Below are 13705 nucleotides of genomic sequence, written 5' to 3'. Positions count from 1 at the left end.
GACTGAATCCTTTTTTCACCCAAAACTACCAACATGTTGCAGATGACGATATATGGAGGACGCGAAAATTAGGGTTGCGAGCCATGTTCAGTGGTATTTTTAGTACATACTCAGGACAACAAATAAATGGACGGCAGGTTGCAAATTGCCTGTGGCAACAATTTGAAGTGACCTAAAGCAAAACAATCATTTTTTGTGTGACAATTGAACTGGATGTTTTCAGCTAACATTTTTCAATGGATTTAAAAGTGGAAATGTTGGAAACGACATCATTGCTGTTTTGATGAATTTGCTGAAAAACCTTGAACTCAGAGAACAAGGACACGGATCGTCAGACATAAGTGGAGTCATGCTTGTGGACCACATCACAAAATCCCGAAAGACTAAATTGTTTAGATTGCTATATTGTTGTCATGGAATTCCCCCATAAGTTATGGTCTCACCATCACAATAACAACCTGTAACAAGGAAAAAATATGCACAAAGTTGCACCTCCATTTCTCCATGCTAAACATTTTCTGTGGTTGCTGAAGTATGACTAAGCCACACAGACCCAAATAATTATTAGCAGAATAGTCTGGTGCAAAATATTGGACAGATTTGCAACTTCAAAGCGGAGTTCCCATAGTGTGGACACCCATGCAGAAAGCTTGTTCACGGCACAATGCTGAAATAATTACCTTCACATAGTTGCGTGAGAAACCGAGAGTGTCTTCAAACACGTTTTTAAAAAATCCTGTGACTGAATAAGCTTGTTATTAGTGTATACAGCAGGGTTTTATGTGTTTGTGTACGTTTCAAGTATGATCATTAGTCGCAAGTAAAAACTGAAGGGGAGTATTGTTATGATAGTTAAGCAAACTCATCATGGCTTTTTCAGGACTTTAAATGGTATACAAGTTACTTTGAGGATGGCCATTAATTGCAGTGACTGAATACTCATGTTGTGACATAATTTGAAACTGATGTAATGTCTCTTAATGCGGTCTTGATGACTTGACCAAAAGACACATCCACTCTTATCTTCATAACAACAACAAAAACAAATTAGAAACACTACTATTGCTATGTGTTATCTTTGCTATATTTCATCACCTTGTTTTTTTCATGAACAATATTGGCAGTGCCACCTTAAATGTTGTTCACTGACCTGAATGAGCTCTGCATGACCTGTTGCTTATTGTGGTTGGTAGACGCTCATTAAAAATAGGCCTAGTTAGTGCTAAATACCATTCTCAGAATGTCAAATTAGAATTAGCATTGAAAATTTAAAAAGCTGCACACAAAAGCATTTATACCGCTGCCAAGCGAGAAGCAAAAAGGAAGAGTGTTTTTCCCCTTTTGGGCTACTCGGCTTCGGGGGTGTCTAGATTTTTTTTAAACTAACATATGTATGTATATATAATATACTGCTTATCCTCACAAGGGTTGCGGGGAGTGATGGAGCCTATCCCAGCTGTCATCAGGCACGAGTTGCCAGCCAATCGCAGGACACATAGAGACAAACAGAAGCACTCACAATCATACCTAGGGGCAATTTAGTGCCTCCAGTGCATGTTTTTGGGATGTAGGAGTAAACCGGAGTGCCCAGAGAAAACCCACGGAAGCATGGGGACAACATGCAAACTCCACGCAGGCCGGGCCCGGATTTGAACCCCAATCCTCAGAACTGTGAGGCCAACGCTCTACAGCTGCGCCAACATTCTGCCATTTACATTGGTTTGGAGATATTTTAGAGGCCTTTTTTTCTGGCAGGGTTCACAGGTTAATTCTAGACAATTTTCACCAATACAGAGGGCAAGTATTTTTGTGTAATTTTCAAAGGAAAATGGCAAGTAATTTGCTTTGAAATAAGGAAAGGCAGAAGAAGCCAAAATAAGTGATGCAGAACACAGAATAGCACATGGAAGTCATTATATAGAGGAACCATAAGATACCTCTCAAATACTACAGTTCAAGGCAAAATAGGCGAATAAACTAAACATATTCTCTTTGTTGTCCTTTAGTAGAAAGCTTGCATCAGTGTTGAGTCAAGTACTTATAACCTGTGTATTTTTTCCATCTATCTATCATCCATTTTCTGAGCTGCTTATCCTCACAGGGGTCACGGCAGAGCTGATCCCTATCCCAGGTATCAATGGGCAGGAGGCAGGGTCCAAACTGAACTGGTTCCCAGGCAATGGACCTTTCCGACTGGTGATCTTAAGTTCCGCCCCCCTTAGCTACATTTGCCATGTCCCACAAGCTTCCAAAATGGCAAGTGAACAGAACAGGTTGACAGGAAGTCGATTCTCTAACGCGTATTCCAGGTAATATTGTGGGATGTTTTTTTGCCAAATGCGTCAGACTTGTCCAAGAGAGTTCTACAGAGACGTCTAAACTATTTCACGGAAGGATATATACACGGAATTTTGGACGGAGCAGGACGCAATGTCAGAGTTTCAGCAAAACGTTGGCGAAAAAGTTTGACTCCTCACAAACTTCATATTGAAATCCATTAGGATAAAATAGTGGAATTGTACTGCACGTGTAAAGCAGTATGAGAACTTTTTACTTGGAAAGATCGTGAGTAATATCATTGTAGTCTTCACGAGTAAGTTAGGTTTGATTTTCTAAAGTGCATTTAAAGAATGGTGATTGACTCAATCAGTACCATAGTCACCTGATGAAAAAAATTGACTTGACTCGTAATCGAACCTAGTGCTCTGTCTTAAAAGTCTGATGTGATACAAATAGACAAATAGACATTTTGCTTGCATGACATCGCATACTTACATATCACTAACCCGACTCTTCGGAATAAAACATTACACACTTCATTCAGCAGGTCAGTGATACTGTACATTAACAAAGTGAAAGTTATTCTCCTGCAATGTATAAAGCACTGATAATAATTCAATAAAACTCAGAGAACATAATGCTCCCTCACTTACCTTCAAATATACAGCCTTGTGTTTGTTGATATTGTTCACATTTAGTTGTATGTTGGGTCTTCCGCAAGCCTTAATCCATTGTAGACACTTCTTTAACTGAGTTTTAGGCTTTAGAAAAAGAATCAACCGGGCCCCTTGTAACCTAGCAGGATATCTTTCATCAGAATTACACGTTCCCCGAGCGCATCTGAAGTCCATTTTCTTCGTAGATTAACTTTTCCAAGCTCACGCTACTGACAACCACCATTGCTTGTGGGACAATATGGTGAGAGGGGCGTGTCAAGCCAAGGGATAAGACAATGCGGCTATGTGGTTGGCTATTATTCTACGAGTGATTCACAGGATGGAAAGGTCCATTGCGGGACCCATAGAAACAGACAACTTTTGCACTCACATTCAGACCTCGGGGCAATGTAGATGAGAAGGAGATACATTGTGTCTTTGTGGATCTTGAGAAAGCTGATGTCAGAGTGCCCAGAGAGGAACTGTGATACTGCATGCTGAAGTCTGGAAGTGCAGAAAAGAATGTTAGTTTAGTCTAGGACATTTCTGAAGGCATCATAACAGGTGAGGTGGTGAGGTGCGCTGTAGGTGTAACTGAGGACTTTAAGGTGGAGGTGTGACTACATCAGGGATCAGGACAGAGCCCCTTTATGTTTTCACTGGTGATGGATAGGCTGACAGATGAGGTTAGACTGAAATCCCCATGGACCATGATGTTTGCAGATGACATTGTGATCTGCAGTGAAAGCAGGGAACAGGTGGAGGAACAGTTAGAAAGATGGAGGCATGCACTAGAAAGGAGAGGAATGAAGATTAGCTGAAATAAAACTGAATATTTATGCATAAAATCAGAGGTGAATGATAAGGAGGTGACAGGGAAAAGAGATAGTGAGGGTGGACAACTTTAAATACTTGGTGTCAACAGTTCAGAGCAATGGTGGGTGTGGTAAGGAAGTGAAGAAACAGGTCAAAGCAGGCTGAAATGGGTGGAGGAAGTTGTCAATTGTGCTGTGTGACAGAAGAGTCTCTGCTCAGATGAAGGGCAAAGTGGTGTGGCCAGATGTGATGTACAGATTAGAGACAGTGGCATTGAAGAAACAACAAGAACCAGAGATGGGGGTAGCACAAATTAAGATGTTAAGGTTTTCTGTAGGAGTCACCAGGTTAGATAGGATTCAAAATGAGAATGAGATCATCAGAGTTGCAGCCAAGGTTAGATGGTTTGGAGACAAAATTAAAGTGAGCAGACTGATGGTTTGGACAAGTCCAGAGGATGGGGCTGCCAGGCAAGACAGCTCGAGGAAGACCAAAAGGAGCTTGGTAAATGTAGTGAGGGAAGACATGAGGGCAGCTGGTGTTAGAGTGGAGGAGGCAGGAGATGGGCCTACGTGGAAAAGGAAGACACCCTTTGATGATCCCAACGGGACAAGCCCAAAGGAAAAGAAGATTAAGATGGTGCACTGTGTGCACATCAAACAAAGATGATAATTTAATTAGTCTCTCATTCGGGTTTCATTTAATTGCATTGGGATAAATATTGTGGTATTATTGTTCACTGCCCCAAAGATATGTTTAACCTTCAAAATAACTTAGAACAGTGATACACTCATATAAAATTCTAAAATCAGATCTAAAATAATATTAATTTAATCTAGCATACAGTACTTTTATGGTCACTGCCAAATGAAATATACTCCAGGTGAAATTAGTCCATAAAGTGTAGTACATGAGATATTAATCCTGCAACCGCACTCCACAGAGACGAAGAGCACATTACTGCTTGTCAGCATCTTGGAAGGAGTTAAAAACACTCTCCAGACTTTCTTATTCCAAAGTTAACATTAAACCCCACGAGGGCTGACTCGTTTTACTCTAATTTATTCTGCATATTGCCATTTTGCCATTGATTTCTCCACCAGCACCTTGTAAGCTCACCAACAAACTTTCAACTAATGGTGGGCAGTACACTAGATACAGTATCAATGTAGAAATGTGTGTAGGGCAGCTCTCAAAATACATTCTCGGTTTACAAGACATCACATCAATGGCATTTCAACAGTGAGGTGGTGCTTTATTGTTTTTTTTTCATGCTAGACACACATCATTGTCATCATATATGAATGCACAAACCCCCAAAAATCCCTGGTCTAATAGTATTTTTTATTGTTGATACAGAAGAGGTTTTAATTGCATAAAAAAGTGATTTACTCAGCGTTCCTGAACTATACTTTCTTACTGCCGATTAAATCCTTAAAGCATTTGCCTTAACACAATGATATTTCTCATACTAAGTGAATTGAAGGCTATTGTCTCATCCCCGTCTCTGCTGGGAACTCTTGACAAGTTGGAACAGCTCTGCAACTTCCAGTTGACTTCCCTTTTTCCGAAAAGGAGTGACTGAATAACTCAGGTGGTTGTTCAGGTCTCTCTGAGTCATCATTTTACGCCTGGATGAAACTCAGAGGATCACATCTACTTAAGCTCCATATTACATGGTCGGATTCAAACAGAAAGTGAAATAATCATCTCCTGTTTAGTAATCATCGCTTTACTGGTCCTCTCTTAACCTGCTAGGAAGGAGCGATTACATAAATTATAAGGCTCCAACAGCTCCATTTTATGAAAAAGTGTTCCGTACCAAAGCATAACAATGTAGCAGGGATTTTACCTAACAGGTTCTCACTGTGCAATGACAATTAAGATTTTAATTCTCATTCTATCTGGTTGAGGAATTTTGGTCTTCTTTGTTCTTTGTCCCAATAGATGGTACCCTCTACATGCATAGAAAATAAAAAAGATTGATGCACTATTACGGCACTTGCAATATCAGTGTTTGAATAGAAGGGGTCCAATGCTAAAGTTGAGTCAGCCAGTCATCCCCGTTTGTGATGACATATTATTGATTTTTGTGTTAGCGATCCATTTCCATGCATGTGACTTATTTTTCAAGCAGCGGTTTTATCTATTCTGACTGTAACTAATTGCTGATCTCCTCTCTGTCAGCAATGCGACTAAATTTTACCTTGATGAATGCCCAGGTTATGTGTGCATGCATGGTCTCGGCTTGTCTTTGTTGCCTTTGCTTTGTGCGGACCTTTAAGAAAATATCTTCGACACCTCAAGATGAGGTGACTAACTGGGGACCAGTTCAGGGTGTAGTCTGCATTTCATCCATTGTCAGCCAGGATAGGCTACGGCCATCTGCGACCCTTGTGAGGGTAAGCAGCTTGGTCAATGTTGCATGTCACTTCAAGATGTTTGCCAAGGTTAAGCAATTTGTGCTGTTTTCCGTTTAACTTTATATTTCCCTCACTATCTTTTTAGACACTGTAGCTCTCTCTGCCTCTATCTTTTGCAGTTGGAAATTAATTCAGATGGACCTAGAAGAGGCCACAGTTCCTTATGGAAAGCAAAAATATCTAAATGTAATGTCCACACTATCAAGAACAACATCAGATAAGTGATATGACAGGAAGATGGAAGTGAGGCAGTTAGAAGCATTATCATTCATCAGTGCCTCAGGATGATGACCTCCTAACAGCTTGCAGGTAAAGTGTGACTTGCATTAGGTGAGTCTATTCCACCTGCCCACCCCCAATCTGGAAGATGGCTACCTTAAAGATTTAACAATGGGACGAGTTATCCACAGCTCAGGGATGATTGAAGGCAAGCCACTCTGCCCATTAGACGTCTGTTTATGCTATTAACTGGACCAGGGACTGTGTTTTAGCCTGTCAGTGCCATCAGCAATCTCATATTGCCTGAATGAATTGATGGGTAGGAGGAAATTGCTGGATCTGTGGACTTAAAAACGCACAAGGGGGTGATTTGGAGTTTAGTTAGGGGGTGAATCTCGTCCGTCTTTCCTTCTGACACGGAGTATTGAAGGAGAAGGGGACAGGATGCAAACAAACACCACTAAACGTCCTGTGTGTCTATGTGTGCGTGTTATCCTCCACCACCACCTTGGTGATCCGTCTCCCTTGTGTCAAACTGAGTTGAGATGACTCCCAGGCCATGTTGACCCACAGGGATTCTTCCCCACAGCATGTGTACTTGTGCACAGCCGCACACACATGCACACACGCACGCATGTACACACACACACACACACACACACACGCACATACACTTACAACAGCACTAAACTTCTAGATAAACAATTAAATGACCCCACCCACTGTTGTCAGTGTTATCTTATCTTACCCTCTAACCTCAAGGCCCCCCCCCCACTACATACACACTACAGCAGGCCCTGAGGTGGCCCCTGAATACTCACCTTCCTCCAGACACACTCAGACAGCCAAAGCTAAATTATTTCCCCTTAGGCACTGCATCATTTTCTTCTTCCCTCCTATTCCATTTCCTTAACCATCTCACACCGAAAAGTTACTAATGATAAAAAGGTCCAAAGCACTTCCTGCAATCGTTCATGTGTTAGATAAATTGACTAGTCGTTTGGGCGCTTCTTTCTACTCACCGTACTGGAGTTTGTCATTAAAATGGCCCCTTCGTTATGGCCAGATTTGCTCAACATATTGCTTACACAAAGTAAAATATTGCTCTCATAGAATGTGCAGAATTTTGTATCATTGTCCTCCTCGGAGTCTGGTCCTGTGTGTTTTTTTAAATACTACAATTACATCTACAGGAAGTGAAAAGTGTTTTCTTTCTATACAGAATAGAGTCCCGACAACATTTTTGTGTGTATTGGACTTTTTGTCCTTTCATCCAGAAGAACATTTGTGAGGTCGCAGGTCACTGATATAGGACCTGGGACAGGGTCTGCTCACAATCTAGTTCTAGTTTATCCTAAAAGGTGTTTAATGGGGTTAGGGTCAGGGTGCAGGTTGGGGCCGTCAAGTTCTTCACATGCACATTTACAACAGCCCTCTGTTCCACCTCTGACAAACACATTTGATAAAGCTCACACATTTGTTTTCATTTTATTGTTTTGTGATTCCACAGGACCTATAGAGCCTATATTTAAAAAAAAAGTTAATTTTGAGACTCTATATAAATGACAAAAAAAAAAACAACAACAACGAACAAAAACACATCTGGTGGTTGTCTTCTTAGCCTCCATTTGCCCATACAGGAATAGTTTTAAACCCTGCTCATGAATACTTGTGTGTTCCAGTTTTTCTTTCTGAAATGGAAACCCGTGTATTTTTAGACTCTAATTTTCTCCCTTGTTTCGGTACGTTTTTTGTAACCAAATGATCAGAATAGCAGTCATATTGCAAGTTCAGTTTCTTTCCTTTCAGGTTGGTCAAGCTAGACCAATGCAAGGCTATCGAGAATGTTACGATCTCCACGTCTGTGTAGAACAAAGACTCCTTATCTCCTGGTGCCTTTCCATTTCCTTCGCCCTCTGGCTTTGCAGACACTAAGACGAAAAGAGTGTAAATCACTGACTCTATATAACATCTCTCTTTTTCATTTCTTCCCTTCCATCCTTCCCTCCCTGTGGAAACACAATTTGTCTCTGGACCTATGGGTAGATCTATCTTGTGCAACACTCAGAAATTTCAAGCTGTTCATTTTTTTCTTTTGTGTGTCCTACATCCCAAAACAATGCATCATTTCCGAGTTCTGAAGCTCATCCTTTTGCTCTCTTGATACACCCATGTTCCGTCTTTTTTGTTTTTCTTCCCCTTCTGTTTCCTGTCTCCTTGCTTCTTTACTGTAATGGTTTAATTTGAGCCTATGACACTGGTTGCGTTAGATATAGACAATTTGGTGGTGGTGGTGGGGGGGGGTAAAGGCTGCTGGTGCTGGGATATCCATTGGAGCATGGTGTGGTCAGAGAGAGATAAAGCAACACTGTGTTTATCTGAGAGAGCAGCAATTAATAGCCACTGCAACACAGAGAATAAGTGCAGATGTCACATGATGTTCCACCGCATTGGTTCTGGAGAAATGCTAGGTTGCTTTTGCTGTGAAAAAAGGAATATATAGATCGTGATAGGAAAGTGTACGGATGTGGAAGGAGCAGGGTGGAGACTTCTTTTTTTATTTATTTTTTTATGATCCAAGAGAACTATTTTTAAAAACCAACCTGGCCTGAGCAAAAACAACGGCAACCTTAACATACATTTTGTAACACAACCTTTTAAATCTGCATCCATCCAACCATTTTCCTCACAAGGGTCGGAGTGGTGGAGTCTATTCCAGCTGTCAACGGGCAGGAGGCGGGGTACACCCTGAACTGGTTCCCAGCCAATTTTAGGGCACATAGAGAAAACAGTCCCACTCACAATCACACCTTTGGGCAATTTAGAGTGTCCGATTCATGTTGCATGTTTTTGGGGGGGATGTGGGAGGATACCGGAATGCCCAGAGAAAACCCTAACAGGCATGGGGAGAACTGGCAAACTCCACACAGGCGTGGCCGGGATTGAACTCGGGACTTCAGAATTGTGAGACCAACGCTGTACAGTGTGTTTCCTTCTGGGATAGATAAAGCCGGAGAAAGAAGGGTGGTCATCTTTTCAAGATGGTACAGGACCAAGATAGTACAGAGAAAGGAATGGCTTGCTACGGCAGTGGTGGCATGTTAACAGCTGATTGGCTGCAAATGGTGAGTTGGTCAAGTGTCTCAGGTTTGATCTTGTTACTCCATGCAAAGTCACTCATAAATGCACATCAATTATTATCAACCATGGTAATTATTTTGTATTTGCACTGTTGTCTTGACCCGTACCTACTTATTATTCCCCAACACTGGATCAAAACTAAAATAAATAAACAAACAAACAAACAAACAAATAAATACATAAATAAATAAATGACATGGGTGAGGTTAAATGATGATGATGACTTAATTATGCTTTTATACTTATTGATGCAAAGTGTTTATATCATTGCTGAAATGTCTATTCCATGATGATTTTTTTAATAAACATTGTTTAGTTTAGTAAGTTTTGAAATTTATGCTGTATGTCTGATGAATTTTAAACATTTTTTTTAAAGATATATTTTCAATCTTTATCTTATTCAGATGTGTCTAATATGAACATACCGACCTGGTGGAGAATTACATTTGCAGTGCAAGTCGGTATACAGGAATATGCAAAATGTCAAAGCCATGTTTTGGAGAGGTGAAGCATGGGTCAAGGATGACCAATGATGAAGAGGTGCACCCAGTGGGTGTGTCACACATTAGCACACTTGTTCTGACTAGTTCATACTTTGGCTTTAGGAGCGATTAACCCCCAGTTACATCCAAGGGCAGCTTTTATATGATCCAGCTTTTCAGTGACCCTGAAAAATGTAGTTACAAGTACAATATATAATAGACAGATGGATGTTCCAGTGCAGTCAGTTATGAATTCGAAGGCAGTAATAGGCGAAAATGTAAAAAGAGCTCCAGCAAACTTGTTAAGTGGTCCATAAATCTGAGAGTAGACAGGAAGTTCATATGAAATGATGAATGACATATGCACTTATTTCCAGTGGCTAGATTCTTGTGATAATGAAAAACAAATCCAGCCTTTGTGTGGACCTCATAGGAGCACCATGAAAATATTTCCCACACTAGGCTTTTAACATTTATTCAGGTAGAAACTTTCGCAGGCGTAATGGTGAGGTTACAAATAATTAGAAAAGTAAGGCTATCTCTCAAAAGAGGAAACAATATTAATGGATGGTAACTTCATTTACTTTCACTCCCCTTGGTCATACAAAACAGAGTCTCAAGATGGCTGATCACATTCTCTCTGAAGTAAACATCTGCTTTGGCCACCATGACACATAAAACGCCATCTGCTCTTTTTCTCACCTTCTCTCCCTTATGTCCCCTGATCCCTTTTCCATCTTCTGTAATTCAGTAAGGGACATCTTTTGGTAAAAATGTGTGAAGGGCCTGGAATACATTTGAAAACAATTAAGCTACATAGATATAATATTGTGTACTTTGAGATTGCATTCTGATTGTGGCTAAATGGTGGATTAAGCCCAAATGAGAGTGTACAGACCCTACAGTTGACATAAGCCTTCCTTTTTGGGGGAAACGAAATAGGAGGTCTTTATGGAAGCATCTGGCAACCTGGCTGGACACCTATGGGCCTGGGTCATGGATAAGACAGTAAACTATACAAAAGCGGTATAACGAAGCATATTTCAGTATTTTTGATCCAAGCAAACTTGATTAAACTCTTCCCTGGTGATTTTCTGCTCTCACATTTGTTCATCACCTACGCTGCTGGCTGAACTGGGGACAGGTGGCCCGACAGAGACAGGATATGTAGTTTGTCAGCCAGCAGCGGACTTTGCTGACAGAGCTCTGCTTTCGGCTGAGGTGTCAAACAAAGAGATAGTCGTGCCAGGAATTGTAGGACAAGCTGTGAGTCTGTCCACCCTCCTGCCATCATTCCCATCTCTGTGATAGAAAGTGCTTTCACTCTCCACACCAGGTCCTTTTTCATTCATTAATGGCCTGAAACTATTAAATCCAACAATAAAATACAACAAACACCATGAAAATAAATAAAACTGCCGTTTTTCCATTTGCTGATAACTGGTTTTGAGACTCAAAAGAACAGGTTTTGAAAGCTCACATCTTTATACTGTATGTCATGAATGGATGGAGACTGGACCCAAGGGCAGGTGGAAGCTCAGAGGTTGCCATGAAGAGTTTATTGAAAAGGGGAAATGTACAGTACCTAGATGGTCTGATGAGGTGTGCTGGTGGCTTTTTGAGAGGTAGGTGGTGAAGAGGACAGGCAGCCTCCACGGCGACGTGGCAGGAGGAATTCATTTGGCGAGGAACACTGAGGACATGGACAGAGAGACAAGGAGGTCACAAAGGAGACATTGAATTGTGTATCTTACGTGGAGACTGGGAGCTGTTGTACCGCTGGAAGAATTTCGGGGATCAAGCAGAGTTAAATGCAGGTATTAACAACAGCTATTTGATGGCAGGTGCGTGGTCGAGAAAGATACTGGAAAGAGAGAGAGGCGAGGGGAGATAGAGAGGGCGAGATTTCGCAAAGTGCCACCAAGGCTTCAATCAGAGTACTGCAGGATGGTTTATGACATTATAGCTCACATGACAATGCTAAAAATAGTTATCTGTGAAAAGCCAAGACATTTAGAAATGTCTTTTTTTTTTTTTAATATTGGCATACACGTGTAATTGACAACTGAAGCAACATTGGCCGACAACATTTTCATAGCTAGTCAAATCGAAGTGTATTTATTGGACGATTGCAAATCACATCATTAGTGAATTCTTTGTTGAGTTACTTTGTGTTGTGCTGGTATGATGTCACACTATTTTGCTAAGACTGTATTAACTGTGCCAAACCATATCATGGCCAATTGAATTGCAATACTTGGTCAACCCCTCCCATGACATCAAAATTAGATTTTTTTTTTTTTTTTTTACTGTTCCCTGCATAACAAACTGGTAGGTCAGAATGAATCCTTGACATGATTTAAGTTTGTTGAGTGGATTTAAAATGAGTGTCGTTTTGATGTAGTTTCATCAATTAATATTCAATTACCTGCTTGCTTTTTGATTGGTACCCACTCACTCAACTCAGTGATCAGCAACACAGCATTTCCGGGTTTTAAGCAAGTCGCTCTCAGCCATTGCTAAGCCACACAAACATTGTGCTTTTCTACAATACTTGTCTAAAGAAAATTAAAAACTTATAATGTAATTGTGGATGAAATAGCAGAGCATGTGGTCATTGTCACCAAATTGGAGAACAAGACAAACCTCAAAATATCCCCCTCTTTTTACAGTATTTCCATCCACCTACCCTTTTAGTGTGCCAACAACCTAACACTTGGTGAGTTTTGCTTCATAATGACAGTAAAACTACACATCAAAGGATCTGTGAGATCACTATGGATAATTGGCCACCCCAAGCCAGAAGATGCTGTGATATTGCCAAGGACCAGTCAGAGCAAGGCTGATTTCCATATTCAAATTATGAATAAGAGTGATCCAATCAGAGCAAAGTTTATATACATGCTGAATTTGAACAAGTAATCCATCTGTCTCAAATCCGAGTCGGAAAAAGGAAATTATGGGCGTTTGTAACCCATCTTATCTTGCAAAGCCAAGAAAAGGACATCAAAATTTTTTAAAACCAGAAATTGATGGCACAGGACTTCTCGGATAAAAAATGCATTTCAGCGTAAAAACCAATGCGAGAGCAGACATTCATTCATTGTCCATACCGTGAGGCGAGTTTGAACCCAGGTCCTCAGAACTGTGAGGCAGATGTACTGGGCAGTCGTGCCGGAAGAGAGCATTCATCTATGGTTATCTGCTTAGCAGATGTAGCGCCAAGCCTCTCATTGAAGACACACTGTAATCACAAGTACACAGACATGTGCTGCTCATCCAACTACCATATATTTTTTGCATTATCATTAATATTTGGAGATCTGACACCTCTGTTTTTCCTTTAGCTCCATTGCCAACTTCACTCACAGAATACTTCATACCTTTGATGACTGTAAATCAGAATTACCTGCATGAAAGGTAATGAGTGTGCTAGCGTGTCAGATAATCAATAAAAATCTTGGATCCGACTGTATATCTGAAAAATGTCAGTAGCTAAGTTTAAAATTGGAATATGGAAAGAATGGCTTTGCCTTGTTAGCCCAGTAGAATCCAGATTTGTGGAGCCAAAGGTTTTACTCTCGCTTGTGTGACTTGAAACATGTTTAGAGAAGAACTGAAATCTCCTTCTGCGTTTAATCTTCAAATATTCAAGAGAAAAACCCTAAAAAAAGACGCTACAGTCAAA

Source organism: Syngnathoides biaculeatus, chromosome 7, assembly GCF_019802595.1.
Source record: "Syngnathoides biaculeatus isolate LvHL_M chromosome 7, ASM1980259v1, whole genome shotgun sequence".
NCBI classification, from domain to species: domain Eukaryota; kingdom Metazoa; phylum Chordata; class Actinopteri; order Syngnathiformes; family Syngnathidae; genus Syngnathoides; species Syngnathoides biaculeatus.
This window is presented reverse-complemented; position numbering follows the sequence as displayed.